Genomic DNA, 14,509 nt, shown 5'->3' on the forward strand with positions numbered 1-14,509 from the left:
ATGTGGCATATCAGAGTATATGGAGGCATAAGAACATGTCCAACAATACCCATGACTTGGTTCAAACTAAGCATTAAACTGAGAGACTCTTTCACCAAATTCCCTATTGAACATTTCACAAAGAGAAGAAAAGATAAAAAAAAAAAAGGAGGGGGGGAATCATCACTGTATAAGAAAATATTCAGCAAGTGTTATAGCTGTCAAAGAAAACACACATAAAATGCTGAAAAGACATATGTGTCCTTTTTATACCTTTTGGAATAGTTGGGGGAGTGTTAAATCCAGGGAACCACTCTTGTCTTTGACTTAGGACTCTACAGTACTTAAGTTAAAAAGGGCAAATGTGGAGTAATGATGATAGGGGGTGAGAGAGTTAAAGAGAAAAATGATTTTTGTAGGGGTGTGCGAAAGGGCAGAGTACAAAATGGACATTCTGCATACATAAAAACATAATTCAATGATAGTACTATTTAATGTATCTTGTGCACCCCCGCGCAGTTTTAAAAATATAGACTGGTAAGAGATTACCAGTGACTGCTTCAAGAAGCTGGGAGGCCGGAAGTTCAGGGCCCCCACCCAGACCCTCCCTAAGGAGCCGAGTGGGGAATGGGGGAAAGCCTAGGGTACCTTCAAGCTCTGCCAAGGAACCCACCTCGCTGGCTTGCCCAGGCATGTAGCCCAGGAAAGCCCTGGAGACCCCCATATTTTGGTGGGCCTATGCAAACAATATTTGCCACTCTAACACCATTTTTACTGTGCTCTTTTGACTCTAACCCTTAAAAAAAACCTTAAACTTTTGATGTTAACTTAAACTAATATGCATGTGCATGAAGATATAAAAAAATACTATGCCTTCAATGTTTAAGGAGTCACATAAATCTCATGGCTTTAGATTGCTTTGTGTACTGCTAAGAAATTTTATAATGTACTATAATCAGGGGACTTGTGGACAAAGTAATTGTACTTGGGTTCTGCCTTATTTTTCTTAATGTTCTTTGACTGTAAGTTCAATATTTAGGCGTCAGCAAGGGGATTTCTTTTGAGAACTCTGTTTATGGGTGATTGTCCTTCCACTGTAACTTTACCTTCTCCTCTTTACATCATTGTTCTCATAATTAAAAATAAAAAAAATTTAAAAAGATAGATCAGTTTTATCTATTCTAGAATTTAATATAAATAAAATCATGAATTATGTACTATTTTGCAATTAAGTTCTTCCCCTTCACAAGTGGATATTCAGATTTATTCATCCATGTTATTACATATATCAGCAATGCATTTCTTATTATTTTATAACAATGATTATAGCAATTTGTCTGTCCATTTACCTGTTAAATGGGCACTTGAGTTTTCTTCCACTATGAATAAAGTTTCTAAAACCATTTATGTGAGTACAAATATGACCATGTCATATTCATATTTCTCTTAATATACAATGAAATGTTAATAACAATTTAAATTTTATCAGAAACTTGACAAGTTTTACAAAGTTATGTTGCTATTTCATACTCAGTATACTTAATTTTATTACTACATACTTATATTCTTGTATACTACAATAATGAATTGACTTATATGTAATAATCTCTTGATATTTTTGGCTTTATTTTTGTACTTATAATAGGTTTGAAATGATTCTAATTTTTACTTAACCAATAAATAATAAAATTAAAAATCTTTCTCAAAAAAAAGGAGAAAGAAAGAAGAAAGAAAGAAAGAAAGAAAGAAAGAAAGAAAGAAAGAAAGAAAGAAGAAAGAAAGAAAGAAAGAAAGAAAGAAAGAAAGAAAGAAAGAAAGAAAGAAAGAAAGAAAGAAAGAAAGAAAGAAAGAAAGAAAGAAAGAAAGAAAGAAAGAAAGAAAGAAAGAAAAAGAAAGAATAGAGAAATGGTACACTTGTTCAATGGAATACTATGCAGCTGTAAAGAAAAGCTAGGTCATGAAAACTGCTTATACATGGATGATACGGAGATTATTATGCTGATTGAAATAAGTCAGAAGGAGAGGAATAAACAGACTAATCAAACTTATCTATGGGATATAAGGACAATAAATTATAGTATTAGCTTGCCACAAAGAGTGGAGGGTGCAGTTAAAGGTGAGAAATAGCTACTATAAAAGCGACATGAATGGCACATATCCATTAATAATAGTACAAGCCACAGTGTCAAAAAACAAAAGAAAGAGAGAAATAAAATGAGGACGAGGAGGAGAAAAAGGGCCTCAGGGAGGGTGAGAGGGAAATTGTTGAAAATGGTGATAGGAAATGCGGACTGGTGAAGGTTGTTGTACATTTTATAACTGCAACTCAATCATGAATGGCTTTATCCATGGGGGAAAATATGTATAGTATGAATAACAATGTAACCATAGTATTTAAATAAATTTTTTTAAAAAAGAAAAGAGATTATATGCAGTGATTTTCTAAACTTCCTATTTTCTCTGTTCAAAAAATTTCTCTGACTAAATGAGACACTATTTTCTGTTTATTTCTTCATTGTTGTTGTTTTTTATTCTGGCCCCCTATTTCTTTGTAATTTAAGATGTCTAGTAATATAATTTGCCATAGAACAGACGCAACCGGAAGTGAAGCAATATGAGGTTTGTTATAATGAGCTTACTTTATCACCAGTCTATAAATGATCGTTACCATAGAAACCACCTTGAAAGCCACAGTGGGCTGTAAATGCAATAACAACACCTGTGTATCATCATTTTCTTTGGTAGTTTATATTATTTTGGTTCCCAAAGTAAGAGGATACAGAAAAACCCAAAGTCTGTTTCAAACATAATTTTCTGTCATTTTAAATTCAGACATTCTGTACTTGAATAAGCAGTACCCATGACAGAAGATGGAAGACAAGCTGTTTTGATAACTCATCTGGGTGAGCCCTCAGTGACCTCAGATCATTGTTTATAATATAAGAAATGATTAATTAATAAAAATGATAAATTTCCTGCTAAAGTGAAATAATACCTAAAGTGTTTTCTCAAATCTTATTAGAATGTTTGCCTTATGAAAAACTTACATTAGTTTCGTATTTCTTTTTAACATTCCCATAAGCATGATGTACTGGCAAATAAATTCATTTTCCTTTGATAAACAATTGTTTCTGTAAACTGCACTGAGTATGACTGAGAAAGCACACTCAAGCTTTGCTATAGGTATAGGGCCTCTTTTTACAAAAACAAAGCTAGAAATTTTACCACTATTCTTTGACCTAATTAATGAAACAGGTGTAGAGGTGAAGAGAAAATAGTTGTCAACAGAAGCCAAATTCTGTTTATTTTACAAAAGAACTTGATTTTAATTTCTCCATGGCTTAAATTAATATTCTACTCTCCACTAAATATTTGCAGTCACTTAAACTCAGAAAACATTTCTTGCTTCATTTCTTTTTTTGTTTTGTTTTGTTTTGTTTTGTTTTGTTTTTGGTCACACTGAGAGGTGCTCAGGGTTTACTCCTGGCTCTGTGCTCAGAAATCGCTCCTGGCAGGCATGGAGGACCATATGGAATGCCAGATTCGAACCACAGTTCGTCCTGAGTTGGCTGCTTGCAAGGCAAACACCCTACAGCTGTGCTATCTCTCCATTTCTTTATATGTCTTTATTTTTCTTTCCAATAATAGTATAGTCTCTTACTCACTAAATTCAGGCTGATAGAAGATTCAATATTTTGAATGGAGACAAATGAGAGGCTATATAAGAGAACATGAGAAATCAAAGCTAGATTTTAAATACCTAATCCTCACAATAACACCTGTACTTATCATATTCCATTAACCAATAAGGATCTTATTGTCATAACTAACTTCAGGGAGAAAGAGAAAATGATACTGGCATATGCCTAGAAAACTGGAGAAGATGAAATATTTGTACATATAAATCTATACTTCCATGATAAGTACTTTTTTAATAAAGTGTGATATTTTGATCTAGCTTTTAGAATGTTATTGATGCTTGAGGCACTGCCAACAATTGTCACATCAGCCTAATTAAAATTTTGGAATTATGACCACTGTTTAAAAATTACCCATACAAAATGCAGTAATCAAAATGTAGAGTTTTCTACTTTTAGAAGGAATTTGAGAAATAATAACAGTTATATAAAGATAGAAGTTTGTATTACATGTGAAAATACAAATCAGTATTCTAGACTGGTTTGGTAACTCCCTAATCTTTATATTTTTATATTTAAAAGCATAGCATGATCTTTAGGAGTCCAAAATATTTTTTATATTTAAAAATAGCATAATTTCCCCATGATACATATAAAATATGCATTTAAATAATCAGAAAAATAGAGGAATGTGAAAAGAGGACTCAATATTTTTCCTGATGACTACAACAAAGGGAAGAAAACACTACATTACAGCAACTTTCAGTCTATCTATGCTCCACACTAAAACTCTGAAAATGAGGAAGTACAGACTTTCTCTATAAATTCAATTCTAGATAGAATTTAAAATTCTATTAATACGTGAGAGATAGCAAATATGTTTGGCAATCTAAAGAAAGAAGGCTATGTTCAAGATTTTTCAACAAGTGCACTGGTATTATTTCCTAGAAGACAGAAAAATGCATCTTGGACATGTACCAATTATGAGACCTTCTATGATTTCTCATCTGGTTTATCTTTATCTTTTCTTGCTTTTTGAAACTAAATTATTTTTTCTTCATTAACATATCATGTAATTGCTATATCATGAATCCTTCCTTTTTCTAAAACCTTAGATACATCCTCCCCTGGGTTTTGAAACACTTGGTTTGTTTCTTGTTGTTGTTGATAATGAATCCATAACAAGTGGAGTTGAGTGAGAAAGTAGTCATTCCCGGGGCTTTTCAGAGAATGATCCAGTATTATGCGATGGAATCTATCTCATAGGTTAGATATAGTTTAGATATGAGGTAGATTCCTTATGAGACAGATATGCCTTAGATTAAAGGCAGATGCTTTAAACACTAGAGCCACATCTCCAGCTCCCTTATGCACTGCATGGAACTTAGTCCTTTATTCTGTCTCCTTTAGAATATTTTTATTGCTTATATGACATTTTGACAAGTGATATGGCCAGGCAGAAATTGTAGAATAAAAATAATCTGCTTCTTTCCCCACTAAGGATAGCTAACTCTCTTGTCTTTTGATGCTAACAGGATCAATTGCCCTATGTGCCTTTCTAAATTGTACTAAATTTGAAAATAACAAGACATCATGATGATAAGCATAATAGTTCGCATTTAGTAAGTGCTTAGTCATACTAGACACTTGGCACGTATAACCCATGGATTATCACATTTGCTCGTTGCGAAATATATCACTGAGAGTATCATTATGTCTGTTTTATATTTGAGAAAAGTGAGTCAGAAAGAGGCAAAATGAATTATACTAAATCACACAGTTGGTAAGTGGATGAAATGCAATTGAATTTTGTGTTTATTCTCCAGAATCCAAGATTTTTATATGTGAAATTGGCATCTAATTTTACTAACACAGGACTGTTTGAAAGCTAAAATAAAGTAAAAACTAACTAGAGGAATGATGCTTATTTGATGAAATATAATGTGTTAATGTAATTTATTAAGTTAAATTAAGTAAATCATCAATTATAAATTCAAAAGAGCTATTTCTAGAGCTTGGAGTAAGATAAATTGTAGTCCTCTTCTTCCTGATTGTTTTTTATGTTCTTCACCTGGGATTTCATATAAATGTGTTTTATCTGGTCTTGTCTCCATTATTCTTGCCTAATTCAGTAATATTCTTTGATTCCTCTATGTACTATTGAACTTTATTTTATATTAATCAATATTGTTTTAAAATGAACTATAAACATGCCTTTAGTTGTAGCTAGAATACAAATCATACACACAACACACACAAAATCTAAGGCAGAATTATTAAAAAAAGAAAAAGGAATCTTCACCAAGCATTTCAATAATGTATTACTGAATACAAGGGTAACTAATTGTTCTTCCCAAAGTTGATGTTAACTTCTTGGTTTATTCCTATGTAAATTCCCAAAACATACATTATTTTTCCTTTTTTTTAAAAAAAATAAACCTTGATATTTCAGAGGTAAAAAATAACTTTAAGCGACTCCTTATTCTATACTGGGAAGGACACTTGTCTTTCACAGATCGTTTCTGTGCCCCTCCAGGAATGATCCCTGAGGTCCAAGTCAGGAATAAGCCTGGAGTATCCCCAGGCATGCCCCGAAAACTAACTAAATGAATAAATAAAATACTTCTTAAAGATACTTGTAGTCTTTTCTACTGCATACATATGTTCTGTGCTACAATTGCAAATAAATTTGCTTTAGACAAAACAGTCCTAAACAAATCATAATTCAAAATTATTCTTTGGAAATAATTTTTTCCACTGAGACCTCTTTTATAGAGGTAACCCCATAAATTTTTCCACTTAAATCTCTTTTAGATAGGTAACCCCATTTTTATACCTTTTCCTCTGAGATGTTAAAGTCTTGTAAAAATATTTATATCAGTGTTCTGGAGTAAAATACAATGAGGAAGGTTCTCTTCTTCCATGAGGCTATACATGTTTGATTCCTGGCACTGTCTATGATCTTTCAGAGCACTGCCTAAACTCAAAGCTAGGAGTAACTCTGAGCATGACTTGATGTAGCTCAATAAAACAAATAAGTGTCTGTATACTTTAGACGGTGATACAGTAATATACCTCACAATCTACACAAATGAGTGAATGGCGTGTGTGTGTGTTTGTGTATGTGTGTGTGTGTGTGTGCTATAAGTTCCATCTTCTCTTGTTTCCTTTTTGATTCACTCTCAACACCCATTTTTTACTTGTATGTTTTTGAATCTTGTATATTTTCTGAGTAAAGATTAAAGAAAATTGAAAATGTTACAAATTAGGTGGTGGAATACATCTGACTCAATTTTGCCTGTGTTTATTAGCTAAATGCACCTATGATCTACAATAAACTTTAAGACACTATTTTTAAATATGTAGATTATAAATGTTACTGTGTTTATTTGGATTTGTTTTAGTATAGAATAAACTTAATCTTATCTACATAGAATATCATTTCAAGTACTTCGATTTTCCTTCTTAAGTATTCTTTATTGCAATATTGTTTAATGTCAAATTTTTAAACTCTAAACACATTTCTTCATAGGAATCAACTATAATACATAATACTCATATTCTATGCATGAATATATTATACATCTCTGAAAAATGCCTCACATGCTTGATTTTAGTGATTTTTGTTGTAAAGAAACATAGCAATTAGATTTTTCAAATCCCTTTCTAAATATTGATGGATTTAAATATAGGCATCTATGAATGTGATGCATATAGCATGTATATGGTTTGTTAGAGACTGCTTAATGATTTTAAGATGCTTTGCAAAAATCAAAGCTCAAATTTTCATCTTTTTACAGTTTTAAGATAATTCAGTTGAGAGATGAGATTCAGCCGGGCCTTGTGTAATTTGTGACATTCCAAGATCATTAAGTTTTCATTGGGGAATTAAACATTAACCAGAAAACCTGAAGGAAAACCATGAAGAATGGAGGTAAACACTGTTCTTCTTCCATTTTAATAGAATTCTTTAGTAAGACATTAAAATTTAGAAAGATTTAATTTAGATGGTCTTGTTAGTCACTGGAGATATCAAATACCAAATGCTAATTAGATCATAAGGTATAATAACTAGCTAGATGGAAATGCCAAAATATTAAAGGTTATTTAGTCATCTAGAAAAGACTTTCCCAGAAGACATGAAATATACTTGTTTTTCCACAAACTAAAAATGGAATTAAGGATGAATTAAATTATAATAAGAGTAGTTTCCTTATATTTATAATCAAAAATTTGTTATATGCAATCATAAATATCCAAACTAACTAGTGTTTCTGATAATTGCTGTTATCAGAAAATTTAATGACTTGTATATTTATTTATATCACCTTAAAATAAAAATTTATTCAAGTTAATATGTATGCATATTAGTAATCAAAAAACAAAATTAAAAATACTTTTTCTTAACTATAAATGTCAAAACTAGTAATATGAGTTGACACAATATACATTTTATGGAGTTTTGTATATCTTAAATATGATATTTTCTTGAATTTTAACAAGCAATAGTTATAAGAATTTGTAAGTACAATTCAATTATTCTTTCTGAGTTTATCTTGCCTATATATGACATTTATTTGATAATTAATTTTATTAATTTTTAAAGTTACAGTTTGAAAAAGGCATAATGGCATTACATTTACATGTTTTCTTTGCTAAATCCCAGTGAAAATTATTGTGTATAAATGAATTTATTCATGCTGAAAAGTTTGATGGCATTATTTGAAGCTATAATGCTTATTCGAAGTGAAAACTTAGAGTGTGAAAAATATACTTAACTTTTCTAAGAATAAGATTTCTCATCTTTAGAATAGGGATAATCTTATTACTATGTCAAATTGTTGTTATAAGAATTAATGTGGTAATGCATATTAAGAACAGGGTATCAAATATAATGATGATTCACTGCTAGAAATTTTTATTATCCCCATTATTATTCATAGTCTAATACCTCAGTGACTTTTTACAAATTATATTGCAGGCAAAAGATTAAGGAGAGAACTTTCTTCGCTGTAACTTATCTAAAAATGAGGCAAACAAAACAATATAAAATGATCTATGTACATGAAATAAGGGATACCATCAGATACATTTCAATACTCTAGTTCTTCACTTATAAATAAGATAACAACTTAAATTTGGGAACTGAATATTTTGGCATAGGCAAGATAACTTTAAAAAACGTCAAACATTTATTTAGTATGATATAAAATTGGCACACACAAAATAGTGTTCTGAATATTTTTTAAGCTAACAATAAAGTCAAAGGAATCAATTGCAGTATGGCCAGTCAAGAAAACTATCAAACCTTGGTATGAGAATTGCCAGCTAGAAGGTTATATTAACTATACATGTAGCTCTGCTAAGAAGTCCCTATATTCCAACTAAAAGAGAAAAGATAAGAGAAATGATTTTAAGGTCATTAATCCATAGCAACCCCACCCTTTAAGTAGTTATAAATGAAGCAGAACTTCAATTTTTTAAAATAAGTCTAAATGTAAAAAATAGAAAATGATCAACAATAAAGATGTGTTTAGGTTTCAAATTTTGAATATTTTCTTTCAATTTATTTTTTGATCTGTTTTGTTTTGTCCTGTAATATTTTTTGGGAAATTGGTTTGTCGGGGATTGATTTCCACACTTGGTAGTTCTCAGAGGTTACTCCTAGCTCTATGTTTAGGGAATCTCTCCTGGTGAAGCTCAGGAAACCATATGAGTTGCCAGGTATCGAACCCAGACCAGCTGTTTGCAAGACAAGTGTCCTACTCTCTCTCTCTCTCTCTCTCTCTCTCTCTGTCCTCCAATGTCTTTCTTTTTAGACATCTTCTCCTTCACACTGTATACATGAAGTATATGATAAGTTTTGCATTAATACTTCATCTTTTTTGTTTAAGGGACTCTGAGGACATTTATTTAATATCATGAAACCTTATTGATAGTCAGATCTGAATTAGGTAGAGAAATAATGAAAACAAATCTAATTATCTGTCATATTATAAATAAGATATGATCAAATATATATCACATAGTAACGTGGCGAATTATTAGTTGTGTACATTGGCAATAATACAAACTCTAAAACAAAAACATTGTGATAACTGTTGTTTATTACCCATGACTGTGATAATATGACTGCAATGTTTTCAAAATGTTCTGCATTTGATTAACCAAATTCAGTACATTCTAGTGTTACTATGAAATCAGCAAAATAATATTTTGTGTAGATAACATAATCAAACATAACCAAAAATGACACCAAGAGTTGTGTAGTGCATGCTCATAATAAATACTTAATGGTAAAATAGTCCAAAATATGTATGCATAAAAATTTATGGCATTTTATTGGAGTAATTTGGAAAGCAAAAAATTTTAGTCCTTGATTAGCCCTGATCTCATTATATTGTTTATGTACATAAACAACTTTCTTGTATTATACTGCCATGATTATATAAAACATACTTTAAAAAGTCATATCTCCTCTCTTTATGGTTAACCTTTTGTATCCAACAATTATCTTAAAGCAAAGCTTCAAATAGAGGAAGATTCTGGCAAAGTTGAAAGGGGAAATGTACAATTCTGTCCTTGAAAAATAGAACTTGAATATAGCAATTAAATATAAGATTGGATTAATAATTTTGCAGTAAGTTTTAGCATATGAGTGAAAATGCATTTAATGATGTATAAAGATGCAGCTATACAAATCAATTTACTACATATAAATATTTTAATTTGTTAATGAATTATGCAGTCAGAAAAGTGAGTAACAATTTTCATGTTAGTTCTTAAGCTCAGGAGAAAGGATATGTCAGAACAACATATGCCAAAATATGAAGAAAATATGTCAAGGTTGCAAGATAATAGAAAACTGAAAGGCATGTGTTTCCATGGGAAGATTCAGAAGATTTTTTCATAACAAAGATATATAACAAAATATTAATTGAAGAAGACAAGGATCCTTGAAAGTTATTTTTCTGGCTCTTTTCTTTAGAATGAGATGATGCTGAGAAAACTTGGCATTCAATTCAGCTGTTTTTACTTCAACGTAGTATGTAATGTAGGAATGGGCAAAAGTTATATAAAGTTTATAATTGCTAAGAGGAATGCTGTAAAGTCAATATACTGTCATAGGCTTTCAGGATACTTGGAAAGGTATGATCTGAGTAAAATTCAAAGATTGTCATAGGTATAGTTTATTTAAACTCAACATCAAAAGATATAGATTGATTTGTTTGAAGCAGTCTTTTCAAACACCAAACAGATAGGCCCAGGTTTCTTTATCTTTTATTTTTAATTTTTAGGAGAAATATTATTGCTAACTTTCCTTATATTTTAGTTCTTCAGACTTGCTTATCAGTTTATGTAGATTGTTTCCTTTAGAGAAACTTTGAGCAAATACTATAGAAGGATTTCTTTTAGACTCTTTATTATGATAGGAATAATTTTGGAAGTTTTGAGTTTCATACCTGAAACAAAGCAAAACTTAATATTCAGTTGACCAAACTGCAAATACAATTTGCAAGTATATGTAATACTAGTTTTATAATATTTAAATGTGCCTTGTTATTAAAGTTCACAAAAGTTCTTTTTCTCATTTTTATTTTTAATTAATTTTTATTTGAATCACCATGAGATACAGATGCAGTTATTCATGATTGAGTTTCAGTGATAGAATGTATAACAACCATCTCTTCACCAAAGCTTAGTGAAATCATGCTATATCTATCCTTCTCACTTTGGCTCATTTAATTCAGCATAATACTCTCTACTTACATCCATATCTAAGCAAATTTCATTATTTATTTTTTCATTAGAGCTGCATAGTATTACCATTGTCAGCACTTTAGTTGTTTCCAAATTCTGGCTATTCTAAATAGTGCTTGGATAAACATAGGAGTTCAGCTGCATTTTCTGAATTGAGTTATCAAAATTTCTTATAACTTTCTCAGTCCACGTTTCCTAAATACAGGCATACACATCAAATACTTTAAACTATAAATTTTTAATGCCCAGTTTCTATGAGTATTAGAAGCAGCTTATTTTCTCTCATTCGTTCTTCAATTTGTAATACTATGTACTCAAGAAATATATACACAAAAATATATACTCAAATATATATATACTCAAAAATATATACTCAAAAATATATATGTGTATACAAGTTGATAGAAACTATAAAATACATGACAAAATTTAGATAAATCATATGCATCTGAAGTCTGTGTTTGATAAAAATTCTGAGTTATGGTTTTGCAAATATAGAATTGTTAACATCGAGAAATATGTTTTAGTATATATTAGAAGCAAAGCAAGGTAGTTATTTACTTAATGACATTATAATTTCTACATACTTGATACATGTGTTTATCAATCTTAAAATATTAATTAAGCCTATAGTATTTAGTACATGAAAGAAAATCTTTGAAAAGTTGGAATGAGAACATATACCACTTTTGTCCACAAAGAACTTAGATTTAGTGAAAGATGAAGTGATGGAAAAATTACATAGAGAGGAAAAAAGTGTGATGTTATGATAATGATAGATTTTAGATTAGAATAAATGTTGTTGGCAGTATAATAGGACACTTGTCTGGTTTTAGAGCAAAATAGCTTCCTAAGGTATGCAATATTATATTACTTGAAATCATGTATATGCACCATTGTAAAGATTAAAGGAAAAATGATCTACTATGTTAAAATGTGGGAATATTTTCACACAAGAAGCTAGACAGAAAGCTTTATCTTGATCAGTTAACCTGATCATTATGCTATCATGCAAGGCAGCTAACCATGTTTTTTTACAAATGGGCTTGGTATTATAAACAACTTAATTGAAATGGCTGGTCCCATGGAACTCATTGAGGAAGGATGATGCTTCCTGGTGGAGTTCAAGATGTCATAAAATGTATCAGTGTTAAATCCTTGACATATGCAACACTGTTCCCCTTAGTTTATAGCTCTTTTAGGAAATGTAATATCCATTTGCTTCTATCATTCCTCTGAAACTGCATCAGAGAAATTACAGGGTATTATAAAGATAAGAAAATAATTGCATTTTAATTTGACATGAGAGTTACTTTAGAGAATAAAGCGGAAATTGGATTAAAAAAAAAGTAGGCAGAGCATGTCTGTCCACCTCCCACAAAATTCTGAGAGATAACAAAAGGGTATTCAGAAAATAGTTGAAACTGAAAAAATTTTGATAAAAATAAATGCTCAAATGGATCTATAAATGCTTAAGGATTCTAAAAGGTTGTAGTATAGTGGATTGTACCATTAAAGAAATTGAACATAAATGTATCTAAACTGAAAATACTCAAGAAAAAGGAGAAAGAAAGAAAGAAAGAAAGAAAGAAAGAAAGAAAGAAAGAAAGAAAGAAAGAAAGAAAGAAAGAAAGAAGAAGAAAGAAGAAGAAAGGAAAGGAAAGAAAGGAAAGAAAGGAAAGGAAGGAAGGAAGGAAGGAAGAAGGAAGGAAGGAAGGAAGGAAAGGAAAGAAGGAAGGAAGGAGGGAAGGAAGGAAGGAAGGAAGGAAGGAAGGAAGGAAGGAAAAGGAAGGAAGAAGAAAGAAAGGAAAGGAAGGAAGGAAGGAAAGAAAGAGAAGAAAGAAAGGAAGGAAAGAAAGAAAGAAAGAAAGAGAAAGAAAGAAAGAAAGAAAGAAAGAAAAAGAAAGAAAGAAAGAAAGAAAGAAAGAAGAAAGAAAGAAAGAGGAAAGAAAGAAGAAGAAAGAAGGAAAAGAAAGAAAGAAAGAAAAGAAAGAAAGAAAGAAAGATAGAAAGAAAGAAAGAAAAGAAAGAAAGAAAGAAAGAAAAGAAAGAAAGAAAGAAAGAAGAAAGAAAGAAAGAAAGAAAGAAAGAAAGAAAGAAAGAAAGAAAGAAAGAAAGAAAGAAAGAAAGAAAGAGAAAGAGAGAAGGAAAGAGAGAAAGAAGGAAAGAGAGAAAGAAGGAAAGAGACAGAAAAATGTAAACTAAAGCCATGCTCAGGAGTCTGTACAGGAAATATGATTAGTTCCAGGGACTCTACCCTCAATGTGGATGTAAGGATCAATAAAAGGAAATGGAGTGTTGGATAGTCAATTTTCTGTGCCATAACGTACAGAAAGAAGCTTTTGGAGACTTCTATATCAGTTCCTATATTTACTACAAATTCACTTTGACTCAAGTAAGGCAGGTTTGTCTCACACAGACCCTTGCACATACTAACTAATACTACAATCAAAATGCCAGAGGACATGTGTCTCGATTCCTAGATAATATGTAAATAATAGATCTGAAATTCTCAATTGCAAATATGAGCAAGGAACTGGAAACGACTAAATGCCAATATGATAAAACTGGTATGAGAAGAGAGCTCTACACGGTAAATTGAGGTGTATCAGTTGATTCAGCAAACATAATAATTAAAACTAAGATTACTGACTGTTTACAGATACTTTGAAAATCTAAAATTAAACTATAAATGAGTATCTCCTAAAATTAAACTATAAATGAGTTTAATATAAAAATGGAACCATTGGGGGCCGGGTAGGTGGCGCTGGAGGTAAGGTGTCTGCCTTGCAAGCGCTAGCCAAGGAAGGACCGCGGTTCGATCCCCCGGCGTCCCATATGGTCCTCCCAAGCCAGGGGCGATTTCTGAGCACATAGCCAGGAGTAACCCCTGAGCGTCAAACGGGTGTGGCCCAAAAACCAAAAAAAAAAAAAAAAAAAAAATGGAACCATTGAAATGAAAAATATTAAGCAGATGGTTTCATGACAAAACAAAGCTCTAGAGAAGGAATTAATGAGCTGGAACACTGATCCCAGGGCTCAGTCCCAAATGAGAAATAAAAGAAACAAATAAATGAAAAAATGTCACAGGAAAAATGTAGATACAAGGTAGGTGCATCAATAAGTTCCAA

Source organism: Suncus etruscus, chromosome 20 (assembly GCF_024139225.1).
Source record: "Suncus etruscus isolate mSunEtr1 chromosome 20, mSunEtr1.pri.cur, whole genome shotgun sequence".
Classification (NCBI taxonomy): Eukaryota; Metazoa; Chordata; class Mammalia; order Eulipotyphla; family Soricidae; genus Suncus; species Suncus etruscus.